Source organism: Azolla caroliniana, unplaced genomic scaffold (assembly GCF_043228905.1).
Source record: "Azolla caroliniana isolate FFs.n. ecotype wild unplaced genomic scaffold, voAzoCaro1.0.p SCAF_929, whole genome shotgun sequence".
Taxonomy (NCBI): domain Eukaryota; kingdom Viridiplantae; phylum Streptophyta; class Polypodiopsida; order Salviniales; family Salviniaceae; genus Azolla; species Azolla caroliniana.
In genome coordinates, this window is record NW_028231364.1 from 212 (window position 1) to 13,779 (window position 13,568).

Consider the following 13,568-nt stretch of genomic DNA (forward strand, 5'->3'; position numbering starts at 1 on the left):
GTCGATGTCTCCCGTGACGATGCGCTCCCGAACATAGCGATAATGCACTTCGATGTGTTTTGTTCAGGCATGGAAGATCGGGTTTCGGCCTAGTTGTATGCTACTTTGATTGTCGCAGTAGATACGCATCGGTTTGTCGACCGATTCATTGAAGTCCTTTCGTAGCCGCTTCAACAAAATTACTTCGCAACTGGTTATGGTCACGCCCCTGTATTCCGCGTCGGTGCTGGACAATGCAACTGTTGGTTGCTTCTTGCTACTCCAAGAAATAGTTGTGCTTCTGAGTGAGAAGATGAATCCGGATGTCAAATGTTGATTGGATATTTCCGGCCCAATCGACATCAGTTTATCCTTCTAACCGAATGGTCGCTCTTGTCTTATAGAATGATTCCTCGATCCATGGTCCCACTAATGTATCATAAGACTTGTTTAACACAATGCAAATGTGTGTTGCATGGTGTTCACATAAATTGGATACACTGGATAGCTCAGGTCGGGTGCGTGATAGTTAGATAGATGAGACACCTGAGTTTTGCGGATTTTGAGTTGGCTCACATGGTGTTCCGGAGTCCGTCTGCAATTTGAGGTTGCGATCAAGGGGAGTCGAAATTGGCATGTGGTCAATCATACCGAACTTGAACAAAAGGTTTAGGATGTAGTGGTGTTGGGAGAGCATGATGTCGTCGCTGGTTCAGATGACCTCGATTCCCAGAAAGTAATGAAGTTCGTTCATGTCTTTCATCTCAAACTTCTCGGATAGGAACATCTTGACCTTGTTGATGTCGGCTAGGTGTTCACCACAGATCATTAAGTCGTCGACATATATGATGATGAAGATCAGACCATTGGAGTTGCTTCAAATAAACAACGAATTGTCAGACTTAGACATTTGAAAGTTGATTCGGTGCAGAGACTAAGTTATCTTTGAATGCCAAGCCCTTGGCACTTGCTTGAGGCCGTATAGGTGCTTCTTGAGGTGGCGTACGACATTCAGATGTGATTTCGACTTGTAGCCAAGAGGTTGTACCATGTACACCTCCTCCTCTAGTTCGCCTTGGAGGAACCCATTTTTCACATCCATTTGGTGGAGATGCCACCCTTTTGCCATCGGGAGTGCTAGGACCGTCCAAATCGTGGTCATCTTTGCCATCGGGGCAAAGGTTTCTTCGTAGTTGGTACCTTGGGTTTGAGCATATCCCTTAGCGACAACTCGAGCTTTGTATCGGTTGATGGAGCCGTCGACATTGTGCTTGATTTTGTAAATCCATCGACAACTCATCGCCTTCTTGTGCGGTGGAGGTGCTACAAGATCCCAAGTCTCATTGTGAACTAGCGCTCGCATCTCTTGGTCCATGGCTTCCACCCATCGGGTGTCACGAGCTGCTTCCGTAAAGGTTTCGGGCTCTTTTTCGGCTGCTACCTTCATTATGAATGCATAATGGTGTGCCATATACTCATTGTAGCCGAATTGAGTAACCGGATTCTTCTCTCTGTTCGAGCGTCGGAGTTTTTCGTTCATAGAAGCCAATGCTTTCTTTACGCCAGGGGTTCGCAGAATGGGCACTTCAAACTCACTATCCAAAGAGAGAGCCAACACATCTGAATCGCTTTCGTCCGGGGGTGATCGACGTCGTATTCAGGCATCTTACCTTTACCTTTGTCCAACCTGGTAGATGGTTGTGTTGTGCTCCTATTGCTTGACTGCTCCGATGGTCCGCTCATCATGGTTGAGCTTGGATTGGTAGGTATGGGTCTCAATTGAATGTCGTCATCTGAGATGGTGTTCGACTCTTCCTTAGTCGGGCCAGACGAGGTCGAATTGGGTTTATACCAAGTTGACGATTCGTTGAAGATGACATCCCGACTTACTCGAATGGAATGGGTGGAAGGGTTGAAGCACTGGTATCCCTTTTGTTCGGATGAATATCCTGGACGAAAATGCACTTTTCGGACTTTGGGTCGAGCTTCTATCGTTTTTCGGTCGGGATGTGAACGTATGCAATACTTCCAAACACTCGTAGATGCAACAAAGTCAGCTTCTTTCCAACATACATCTCGTGTGCAGTTAGTTTGTGTGCTCTAGTAGTTGTGCATTGATTCATAATGTAGATGGTCGTGGCTGCCGCTTCGGCCCAATAGTATTTTTGCATGTACTTCTCATGTAACATGGCGTGTGCTACCTCGAGTATGTGCCGATTCTTTCATTTAGCTACACCATTTTGTTGGGGTGTGTGTCGGCATGGAAATTCTCTCCGGATGCCTTCACCATGGAGGTAGGAGATGAATTCGTCGGAGAAGTACTCCTTTCCTCCATCTGATCGTAGGCATCAAATATGCCGACCCGTTTCTTTCTTCACTTGGCTCTTGAGCTTTTGGAAGTGGGAGAGCACTTCACTCTTCTTATTCATAAGGAAGATCCACGTGTAGCACGAGTAATCGTCGATGAAGGTGATGTAGTATTGGCATTCGTCGATCGTTGGCATTTGGGCTAGCCCCCACACATCCAAGTGGACTACGTCAAGGAGGCCTTTGCTTATGTTGCTCTCCTTTGGGAATGAGAGTCAATGTTGTATGCCGAGTTGGCATGCCTTGCATACTTGGTTGACTCAAAGGTCGGAAGTCCGATAACTACTCCCTTCGTCTGCATAGTTCAGAGCCGTTGGAGGTTGATGTGGTTGATTCTCTTGTGCGACAACTCGATATTCGATTCAACCTTAAGACTGTTTGCGTACATGGCCGAGTTTACCTCGTTTGAATTGAGAATAAACATTCGGCCTTCTCTCCGTCCTCTAGCTATGAGTTGACCATTCTTTTCTATAAAGCAGTCTCCATTATTGAAACAAACCTGCATGCCTTGCTCCATGATTTGGTTGACCGAGTCCAAATTCTTCGTTATTGTTGGAACTTGCAAGACATTCTTGATGTAATTGTTGTTGCCCTTGCCAAGAGGAACATTGCCGATATACCGAATGGTGTGTGTGGTGTCGCCTCTCGTCTCCACGCAGAGGGTCGATCGGGCATATGCAAATCACTGAACCACTCTTCGTGAGACGTCATGTGATTTGAGGCGCCTGAGTCGACGAACCATACTTCCTCTAATGTGGAGGTGCTTGCCGAACTGGATGCCGACATAGTGTTTGCTTTGTGTCTCATGACGAACATGCCTCCATAGTCTTCGAATTCAGAGTTGGTGACATAGTTGGTGACTGTTAGGATCGTGACCGGCCACAATTGGTTATGCTCTCGAATATGTGTTCGGATGCAAAGAACAAGAGAGCTAGTACACAAACATTAGGTAATTAACTAAGGGTTTATTAGACTTATCTAATTATGTCAATAGTTAATCACGTATGTGATTAAGTTGCGGAAGATTATGTGATATGTGTATGTGTGTGAGAGGAAGAGAGAGAGGAAGTTACACTTATGAATAGCAATGGGTCCGGTTTCGGCTCAAACCGAACCAAACCGAAAAACCATGGCTTAACGGTTTATAGGTTCAACGATAAATAAACAGTTTGGTTTGGTTTCAAATGTTACTAATCGATTTCAGTTTGGTTTTGAATTTACCAGTTTATCGGTTTATCGGCTTATCGGTTTCTGTTTATGTGGTTCGGTTTAAAGGTTTATAGGTTAAAAAATACTCATAAATATTCTCAATAGACTCTAACTTTCAACATTTAATTTTAAACTCTTGTTTTATTAACTTATTAAATTTTATATGTATTATATGTAGAGTCTCCTTTTCATTTATGATGATCAATTATGATAAGTATGATGATCAAAGTTATGATAAGTATAATGATCAAATTTATGATTAGTATGATGACCAAATTTATGATCAATATGATGACAAATTTTATGATAATTATGATGACAAATTTTATGATGAGTATGATGAATAAATTTATGATAATTTATAATAAGTATGATGATTAATATCAATAAAAAATGGTTTGGTTTGGTTTGGTTTTGATTTATGTGAAATCAGGTTGGTTTGGTTTTAAATTTTTCGTAAACAGTTTGGTTTCTCCTATTCTTTAAACGGTTTGGTTTAACGGTTCGGCTCTAAACGGTTCAATTTAGATGGCTTCATAAATTTTAAAATAGTTTGGTTCGGTTTTTATTATTAATAAATAGTTTGGTTTGGTTTCAAGGCCAAGAAACTGAACCGAACCGGGCCCATTGCTACTTATGAACAATAAATGGGGGATGATTAATAAGTATAGCTCAAGGAATTCTTACTTATATTAAAGAGACATCAAAATACAAAAATACCCACAATGAGGTATATATACATCTTATGTGCAAAGGTGCACATGTATGAGGAGAATATAGGTACAAGGGTGTAAGTCATATATTAAATGAACTTGATAGTGGGGGATCTAGAAGGTATCCCACTTAAGTACAAGGAACACAATCATATTTAAGGCTTTATAGTTAACATTCTAACTAGATTCTATCTAGGTAACTACTAAGTTATATGGTTAACTAAATGGCTAAACTTAATTGAGCTTGAAATCTCAACACTATCAAAGTCATATTGGGTTGAGGCAATGATAATAGTTGTTACCTCATAAATAGGTCTCCCTCAATACGTCTAAATGGTGATGTCCCACAAACGGTGTGGACTAGAAGAGATGTCTCGTACAAGCATCTGAGGGTGTTCGAATGCCTAGTATACATGCATGTGGCTAAAGATCAGAGATCAAAACTGGACAACAAAAGAAAGCCATGCATTTTTCTTGGGTACTCAGAAGATGAGTTTGGCTACAGATTGTGGGATCTGCTTGACAAGAAAGTGGTCAAAAGTCAGGATATTGTGTTTATGGAAGACAAGACAATTGAAGACTGGAAACAACAACCAGTGTCGACTTTCCAACCAGCCATTGTTATGGATTCTGTACTGGTCGACTCTAGTCCTGTACTGTCAGTCGGCATACAACAGTCGGATGATGTTGAGCCAGCTGAAGCAGATGATGTTGAGCTGAATGTTGAAGTAAGGAGATACCCTCTCATATAGAGAAAGGTTTCCTCAAGGTATCCAACTTGTGAATATATATTGTTGACTGATGAAGGTGAGCCATAATGTTACGAGGAAGTTGTGTCGGATGTGCACAAAAGAGAGTGGTACAATGCTATGCAAGACAAGATGGATTCCTTGCATGAGAACTACACCTATGACCTAGTGGAGATGCCTGAGGGTAAAAGGGCTCTAAGGAATAGATGAGTCTTCAAGATAAAAAAATGGAGAACCTGGATGTCCACCTAGACACACAATTTGCATAGTGGTGTTTAGGGTTTTAAGAAGAAACAGGGTGTTGACTTTGATGAGATTTTTGCTCCAGTTGTGAAGATGTTATCCATTCGAATTGTTCTAAGCCTAGTTGCACGCATGAACCTAGAGGTTTAACAACTAGATGTAAAAACTGCATTCCTACATGGTTGAGTTGGAAGAGGAAATATACATGGAGCAACCTGAGGGTTTTGAGGTAAAAGGAAAGGAGAATCTTGTATGCAGGTTGAGGAAGAGCTTATGTGGTTTGAAGCAAGCTCATCGACAATGGTACAAGAAATTTGAGTCCTTCATGACGAAGCATGGATTCCACAAGACACAAGCCGATCACTATGTGTTTGTGAAGAAGTATGATGAAGGTGAATATCTGATTCTCTTGGTTTATGTTGATGATATGCTGGTTGTTGGTCAAGATGCCAACAAGATTGGATGCTTGAAGAAAGCTCTGAGTAAGTCCTTTGCTATGAAGGACTTAGTCCAAGACAGAACAAAAACATGATATGGGTACTGCAAAAGGTTCAATATGGATAAGGCAAAACTTTTTGGATCTACATTGTGTGAACTTTAACCTAAATTCTGGTCAAACCAAAAAGTGAAAAAGACAAAGTTGAGATGAAAAAAGTGTCGTATGCCTTAATTGTGGATACCTTAATGTATGCCATGGTTTGCACTAGGACGGGCATTGCCTTTGTTGTTGTGGTTGTTTGTCAGCCGATTCATGAGTAATCCTAGAAAGGAGCACGTTGGGTTGCAGTGAAGTGTATTCTCGAATACTTGAACGACACCTTGAGTGTATGCCTAAGGTATGGCTCCGGAAAACCTATGCTTGAAGGTTTCACAGATTCCGAGATGTCAGGTGATGCCTCTAGACTTGTGGTCTAGAGAGACTGTAATCACTTGTACACTCTGTCATAGTGGAATCTTTGGTACCCTGAGGGTCCTGTGGTTTTTCTCGTTTTAGGGTTTTCCACGTTAAAAATCTTGTGTCTCTGTTTTGTTTATTCCTGTTGGTTGAATCATATTCCTGAACTTGGTCAGTAGTTGTGTGAGTGCTTGTCCGATTCCGACCCCTGTACATATCATGAGCATGACAATCCATGTTCTTACACAAATTTGATATATAAATATGATGTTGGATTTGTAAAGCTTGTTTATTGGAACATCATGGTTGTGGATTCAAGTCTTGACCAAACTATTTCGTTATAGAGATGCAATATTAAAGTTTCATTCAATATAAAGACATTAACATTTGAGGGTAAGCACACTCAAAACTAGTTTCATTATAAAGGTAGTTCATAAATTTAGTTTTAGATCATTCGTATTGAGCCAGGATCGAACTCTCAAATGAACTCAAAACCAACATGTGACTCTCCAAGAATCATGAAGTTGCTTACACTATCAATCGTTGCTCCTTTTAATGGCTTTGCAACAAACTTGACATTGACCACATTCCACACATAAGGGAATCATTGATATAATCTTGATGATTCCCATGTATCCACATGATAACTAAGATGTGATTGATGAGTGTGACTGTTGAGATTAAATTTGATGAACAAGTTAGAAACATGGAGAAAAACTTTTTTATCATCTTCTGAGGTCAAATATGACCCACGGATTTCGTGCACCCACTTTTCGGATCTCTTTGCACATTCCATGTGGCAAGGGAATATTATTCATTGAGCAACTTAAGGGTATATATATATATATAGTTTTGAAAAATAAAAGAGCAGAGTTAATACTACTGATATCTTTCTTATATTGCCTAGACTTTCTTTCAACTAGATATCAAGGTAAGCTTCTCAGAAGGATCTTTTACATAGCATAGGAGAAGTAAAATCTCCCAACTCTTCTAAGTCTAAAACGCCGAAATGACCCTAAAATTTTGGATATACCCTGAGGTTAAAACTTTCACTAGGTTACTTGCTAGACACCAAATATTTACTAGCATTATTGGAAAGCCTAAAATCTTCAAGGTTTTTTCGATAAAAAAGTTTGCATCGTCACACCCATATCATAGAAGCACTTTCGTAATGCTTGAAAGCTGTAGGGTATTTATTCATGGCAAGTGTCCCTAAAGAGTTAGGGCTCTAGGGTTAGGACCGCAAGAGTTTTAGAAACTATCGATACCGAAGGGTATTCTGGTAAATACCGAAAAAAATGAAAGGACTCATAATCTTCGAGCGTGTAAAATAGAAGGGATTATTAGGCTGGCCTTTTGTTTTTGCCGTTTCTGCTTTTCTGCTTTCTATCGCGCGCCTGAATTTCTTCTCAGGTTTTTGGTCCAGGAGCCTCTTTAAGAAAACGAAGCACAATAATCGCTAGTGAATTTCGCTGCTTCTGAAGGATTTGATCCATGGCAGCAGCAGGAGCAGCCGTAGCGACCAGGTCTCATACGTCTCGTCGTCGTCGTCTTCTTCTGCGTCTTCTTTGTCGTCGCCATCCTTACCACCACTACCATCGTCGCCGTCTTCCATTATCAGACACATCTCCTTCTAATTCCATCTCTGCAGTTGATCCTTTCACTAATTCCAGCAACCTTGATCTCTTGCGCTGCAATAACAGTCCATCGAAACGTCCTCGACACTCAGACCTCATCGTCACTGCTTCTTCTTCGTCTTCTGATGCTACCTTCCAACATCATCATCAGTCATCACTCGATCTTCCTTCGAATATCTGGTAGCCGTGCGTTTTTCTCCTTCCTTCAACTTTCTTCGACTCATATCTTATTCAGCCTTTCTTTGTTTGTCAATTCCTTTTGGTCTCTTTTATTGATCTGCGCATCTGGCATGATCTCCTAGTACCATTTGCGTTCATTGTTTCCTATTTCATCAGGTGAAACCTTATCGTACTTTCTTTTTTCTTAAGTTTTCATCTGTCTTTTTTGCTTCTTTTCTGTACTTTTTCTCTAGGCGTTACATTCATTTTTCTCAGATAATACGTACTTGTATTCGCTGAAGTTTTAATATTTTCTTCGCTTCTTTTTATACATTCGTTGACAGTGTCTGGTTCTCTAGTTTCTACATTCATTTGATCCTTGCATTTCCCCACTTGTCTACGGTTTAATTCATTCCACCAAGTTATTTACCTGCAATATTTTCTTCACTAATGAAAGTTCACAGTTTCAATTGTTTGTCCTCTCCTTAAGTCGATTTTCGTTCTTTCATATCCTTGTAGTATCTGCAGAATCACAGCTGGATCTTGTGATACCTTCTGATGGACGAAGGGATGAATATTTGACGTTGCATGCGATGGATTATCAATTTCATTTGATAATTTTGAGATTGAAATGCTCTTTCGTAAAGAATATAGTTTCTTTCATTATATGCGGACATCAATCCATCTATGTTTTCTCTAGAACGAGATGATGTTTAATGCTTGAAATGCTCATTAACTTAAGCAATTACACACAACACTCTCTCTGAATATACTGGTTTCCTTGAGTGATAAATTCATTGAGAAAATGATGTTATGTTGCATGCCTTCTCTAAGGGAGTGACGTATTTAGTTACTCTTGATATATTGTGCATGAAAATAATCCATTTAATGAAGCAGACTTGCACCAGTCTCTAGGACATATTTTGCTTATTTTATTTCTTCATTATCTGCACTACATGTTACATCACAAAAAACGAACTTACGATGTATTGTGATAATGTAACGCACGTAAATGGTCCATTTAATAATAAATGACGCGTACTGACGCACACGTCTATATGTGTAAAAATATCTGCTTTATTTCATATTTCCTGCCATTATCTGCGTTAGATGTTACCTAAAAAGAATAAGCTCATATGATTAGCTTCTGATAATATAGCTCATTGATGTACTTCGATGTATTTATTCCATTTGAGTACATATACTAGCTGCTTGAAAAGGTGGCATTTTTTGCAATGTCGCAGTCTCTGTGAAGATATGTGGTTCGTTATCTTCGATTTCTTGAATCCAAGCTCTCTTATCCGCCTTTCTTTGGTGAATCGAGCATTTCATCGTCTAGTGATGGAAAGATGTGTCTGGATGATAGCTTGCCATCGCGAGTTAAAAGTTCCATACTATGATGCAAAACCTCAGTTTCCATGGCGAAACCTCTATGACGCTGTTACTGGTAAGTAATAGTTTGCAGTTATGACGTATTATTGATTCTCTATTTATAAGGAAGTAATATGCCTGCTAAATTTGGGAAGCGTACCAATGCTCTTGAATTTATTCTGATAAATCAGTTGGCTAATCGTTGCTAGTAAGGTTATGGTTAACTGCGTTTAAGACGTAGTGGCATTGTTTAATCTAGCTATGGAATTCTTGAAATTAGCTTGCTAATTTAGAGAAACCGTTGCTTGCCGAACTTTTGATTTTGAAAGACTCCTAAACTTTTGTTTAGCAATGTAAAATTAAGACGGTATTCTTTGTTTAACTTAGCTTGGGTTACCTTGAACTTTGCCTGCTAAATTAGGGAAAGCTTGGCTTATGTTTTAATCTTGAAGGTCTGCTAAATTTGTGCTACACTTTAATGTCTACTGTTGTAAAAGTTTTCACCAATAAAATCAACGATTAATCCTCCGTTTAATAATGATCTCATAATGTGATGCTAACCTTCTTAAAGCTATAATTATATTGCAGGTGCAAAGCATGCGTACAGCTTCCATAATTCAGAAGAACACATTGGTATAAAATCGCATTATATTTCAAGTATCTCTTCCATGTCAGCTTTGCCTTGATCTGAAGAGGAAGTTCTGCAGACATTATCTGAGAATTCTTCTTGTAAGGGAACTAATGGTATAAACTCACCACTAGTTATAACATATTAACCTATATAATCTCCTGCAGATTGGCTCAGAGTGGGGACCTTTAGGATGGAATCCGGTGAAGCTTTGCTTTCAAGTCAATTACCCGCTATTGCTTCAAGCAGAAGTACTAATCTAGAGTCATGCACAACCAGAGTGTCTAATGTAATAAAGGGGCCCTGGATTGTAGGTCAGCATTAAAAGACATTACTACATATTGTCTAATGATATTGGTTTAACAAATTTGCAAAAGATTCTATTTAGTTCAACGTAGTGTATTGATTGATCTGTTCACGCTTTGATGTGATTCAGATATGCATTTGCTGCGTTGCTCAGTTTGTACCCAGCCAACATGTGATGGTGATGCATTTTGCCCCCTTCTTCTTACCAGTATATTAAAAGTATTCCTCCCTAATTAATAGATCCGCCCGGCTTGATCAGAACAGTACAACTCTTGATTGCTTCATGTTGCTCGATCAGTTAGCAATAGATGTGTCATCAATGAACAATATAAAGATCAAAGAATTACCATGTCCTTCCTCAGACATTGCTGACTCACAAGATCTAGATCACTGACCGTGGCATTATATGAAATTATGTTGCCTTATATTATTTATAGGGACTGTTCAAGTGCTTGACGCTCGCCATTGGGAACTCTTCCTCCATGAAGAGTACATAAATGGAGACTGGAAATTCGAAGAAATAGAAGAGCAAGTTGTTTGTCCATCTCCTGACACTTCAGCCATGGCTGCTATTCTTGATGCAAAGCACGTAAGAAGCAGGAGTACAAAGGGCAAGTATTTGAACTCTGATTTTAGTTTAATTCCTTTGACGTTGTGGTTTTATATGAATCGTTTGCATTTGATCGATCTGTCTGGTTATAGCATAGAAAATAAGCATTATGTAAAAATGGAGTCTTTTGAGGATGTTTCTTATGATTCACTGTGTTTCTATACAAGAAATATTAGTGCATTATTCTGGATCTTAGGTAGTAACTTCGTCTAAGGCTCGGGATGCATTTTGTGTTTTATATAAAATGCCTGCGAGTTTAAAGTATTTTTCCCTATCTATAAGGGAGTTCTTTTTGAAGGCTTTCGATGTATTTTTGTGTATATCTCTGGAACTTATAGTGGAGTTCTTCATGTTTCGTGGCTTTTAATGTAGGCAAGGCTTAAGTGTATTTCACCGAATCTTAGTGAGTTTCTTGTGAAGGCTTTAGATGTACTGCATTGTGATAAAAAAAACCCGTGTATTTTTCTGCGTGTATTTTCAGAAAGAGTTCATATGATTAATCTTATTATTAATACATCATATTATTAATCTGTATAAATAAATAAATAAATATTATATAATGAATCTTATTATCAATATCTCTTATAGAATTGCTGAATTTGAAGTCATGGACATTTCCTCCGGGGGTTTTTCACCCTTCAACATCGTGTAAGACATTTGCGGTGGCAGCAAGTACTAACTTGAGGCAAGAAAACGAAGGTAAAGAACACTTTAAAACAGTACAATTGTTTCGTGGTGGTTACAGCAATACATACTCTTGTTTTCTAATGGATTCTAAAGCTTGGTACTGACTCATTAATATCAGCCAAATTGGTGGTGAAACTCTACACGATGAAAGCCAAAACCCTGGGACAGAATTCTGTTATTGCCATTCGCATCACACAAGCACTAGCTCAGTCGTGACTAAATTATGTCATTCCACGGTATCGTTGTTGTATCTCCTTCCATCTTGATACAATAACCAACCCTCATGATTATGGCCAACTAATCACTCACAAGTTTGAACTTTCTAGTGGATATGGAACGTTCAAGAAGTTAATGAGAGGCTACCACACATAAGATGACTATCATGGTATAAAGTATGGAATGTGGACCATAATATACAATACAATATACATACCTATGAAAGCAGCAAATGGGACAGGAATGTCTTTCTTGAAACTACATTGTACAAGTTTTGATATGGGTTTATTTTCACTAGTTAAGTTCCTTGAATGGGGTTCAAATAATTCCATAATACAATACACAAAGTATAGCATGAACTAAGATTACACGTAATGATTGATTTGTTCCTCTCTGAATTGATATTAACCTTCTTGTTATATATACATGGTGTTGGTTGTGTACTTGCTATGGAAAATGAATCCATGTTGGCAAAGCAAAAGACGATGGGAAGAATAGCATGAACTAAGATTACACGTAATGATTGATTTGTTCCTCTCTGAATTGATATTAACCTTCTTGTTATGTATACATGGTGTTGGTTGTGTACTTGCTATGGAAAATGAATCCATGTTGGCAAAGCAAAAGACGATGGGAAGAATAGCATGAACTAAGATTACACGTAATGATTGATTTGCTCCTCTGAATTGATATTAACCTTCTTGTTATGTATACACGGTGTTGGTTGTGTACTTGCTATGGAAAATGAATCCATGTTGGCAAAGCAAAAGAGGGTGGGAAAACTTAGGAGTGAAATAAGTCTCACCTTATTTGCTCATCAATAAGTTTCTTGCAATATGCGCCCTTCAGATGTACTGCCCATGTGTAATAGGTATGAGCCTGCCACTTCTGACTAGTTTCAAACACTCAAAATTCTATCATCTTTGTGACTGTAATAGGTATGGGTTTGCCACTACTAACTAGTTTCTAAAACTCTTATAAATTCCATCATCTTTGCAATAAACAATTAAAAGGCCTCAACCAGAATCTACATTGTTGGTTCTGGTTCAACAAAGCAACTAACTTGAGTGTAGGAAAATCATACATCTTGATCACCTCAATGCATCAAACTATAGTTTTGTGTGGAGATTTGCCAATGAGGTCGAGTTGGGCAAATGATACATGCTACCAAATCGAGGCATTACAGAAATATATGGAAGTTTTAAATATTACAAGCATATATCTGAGAGACATTTGTGGTTTAAGCGCCCATGGGCCATAGATGCCAGGTTTACTATGCATGGTACTTGTGGTTCTGTGAACTCTAGTTTTAAATTTTAAAATTTGAAGTCGCTCCATGATTTTATCTATGATCCCTCACTCTACATATAATATAATACTGCCACTATTCCAAGGAAGTATTAAGTTCACAAAACTGTATAACTATTAAAATTTCCTTACTTATACTAACAAATTCGATGAACTCATACATCAATTAACTCTCCACCAAAAGATGGAATTTACAATTGTATGATAAAGCTTTTCTGGTACATTATGCTCGCCTTTAATGTGTGTTCAGATTCTAACCCCATTTGGAATAAAAAAGAGTAACATTTATCTCAATCAATAAAATGTCTTCATTGAAGGTGTACTGATCCTCCGAGAGTTATACTAATTTTTTGCAAATTTAAAGTATAAAACATTTCATAAACAATGTCTAGCAAACAATATTGAGACAACATATAAAATATAAGACTTTTCTAATCCAAAATAGATGCCGCATAGCATACATAAAAAGCTCACCTTAATATCCACCAAAT

The 13,568-nt window shown here is 38.6% G+C and overlaps 1 long non-coding RNA gene across 1 annotated transcript; it reads left to right on the top strand.

The window, feature by feature from the left end:
• The first annotated feature begins 9,226 nt into the window (after positions 1 to 9,226).
• On the top strand, positions 9,227 to 10,115 carry LOC147847502 (uncharacterized). The gene is made up of 2 exons (XR_015532319.1): positions 9,227 to 9,398; positions 9,911 to 10,115. It is a non-coding gene; the product is annotated as an uncharacterized LOC147847502 (long non-coding RNA).
• Positions 10,116 to 13,568: the final 3,453 nt, after the last annotated feature.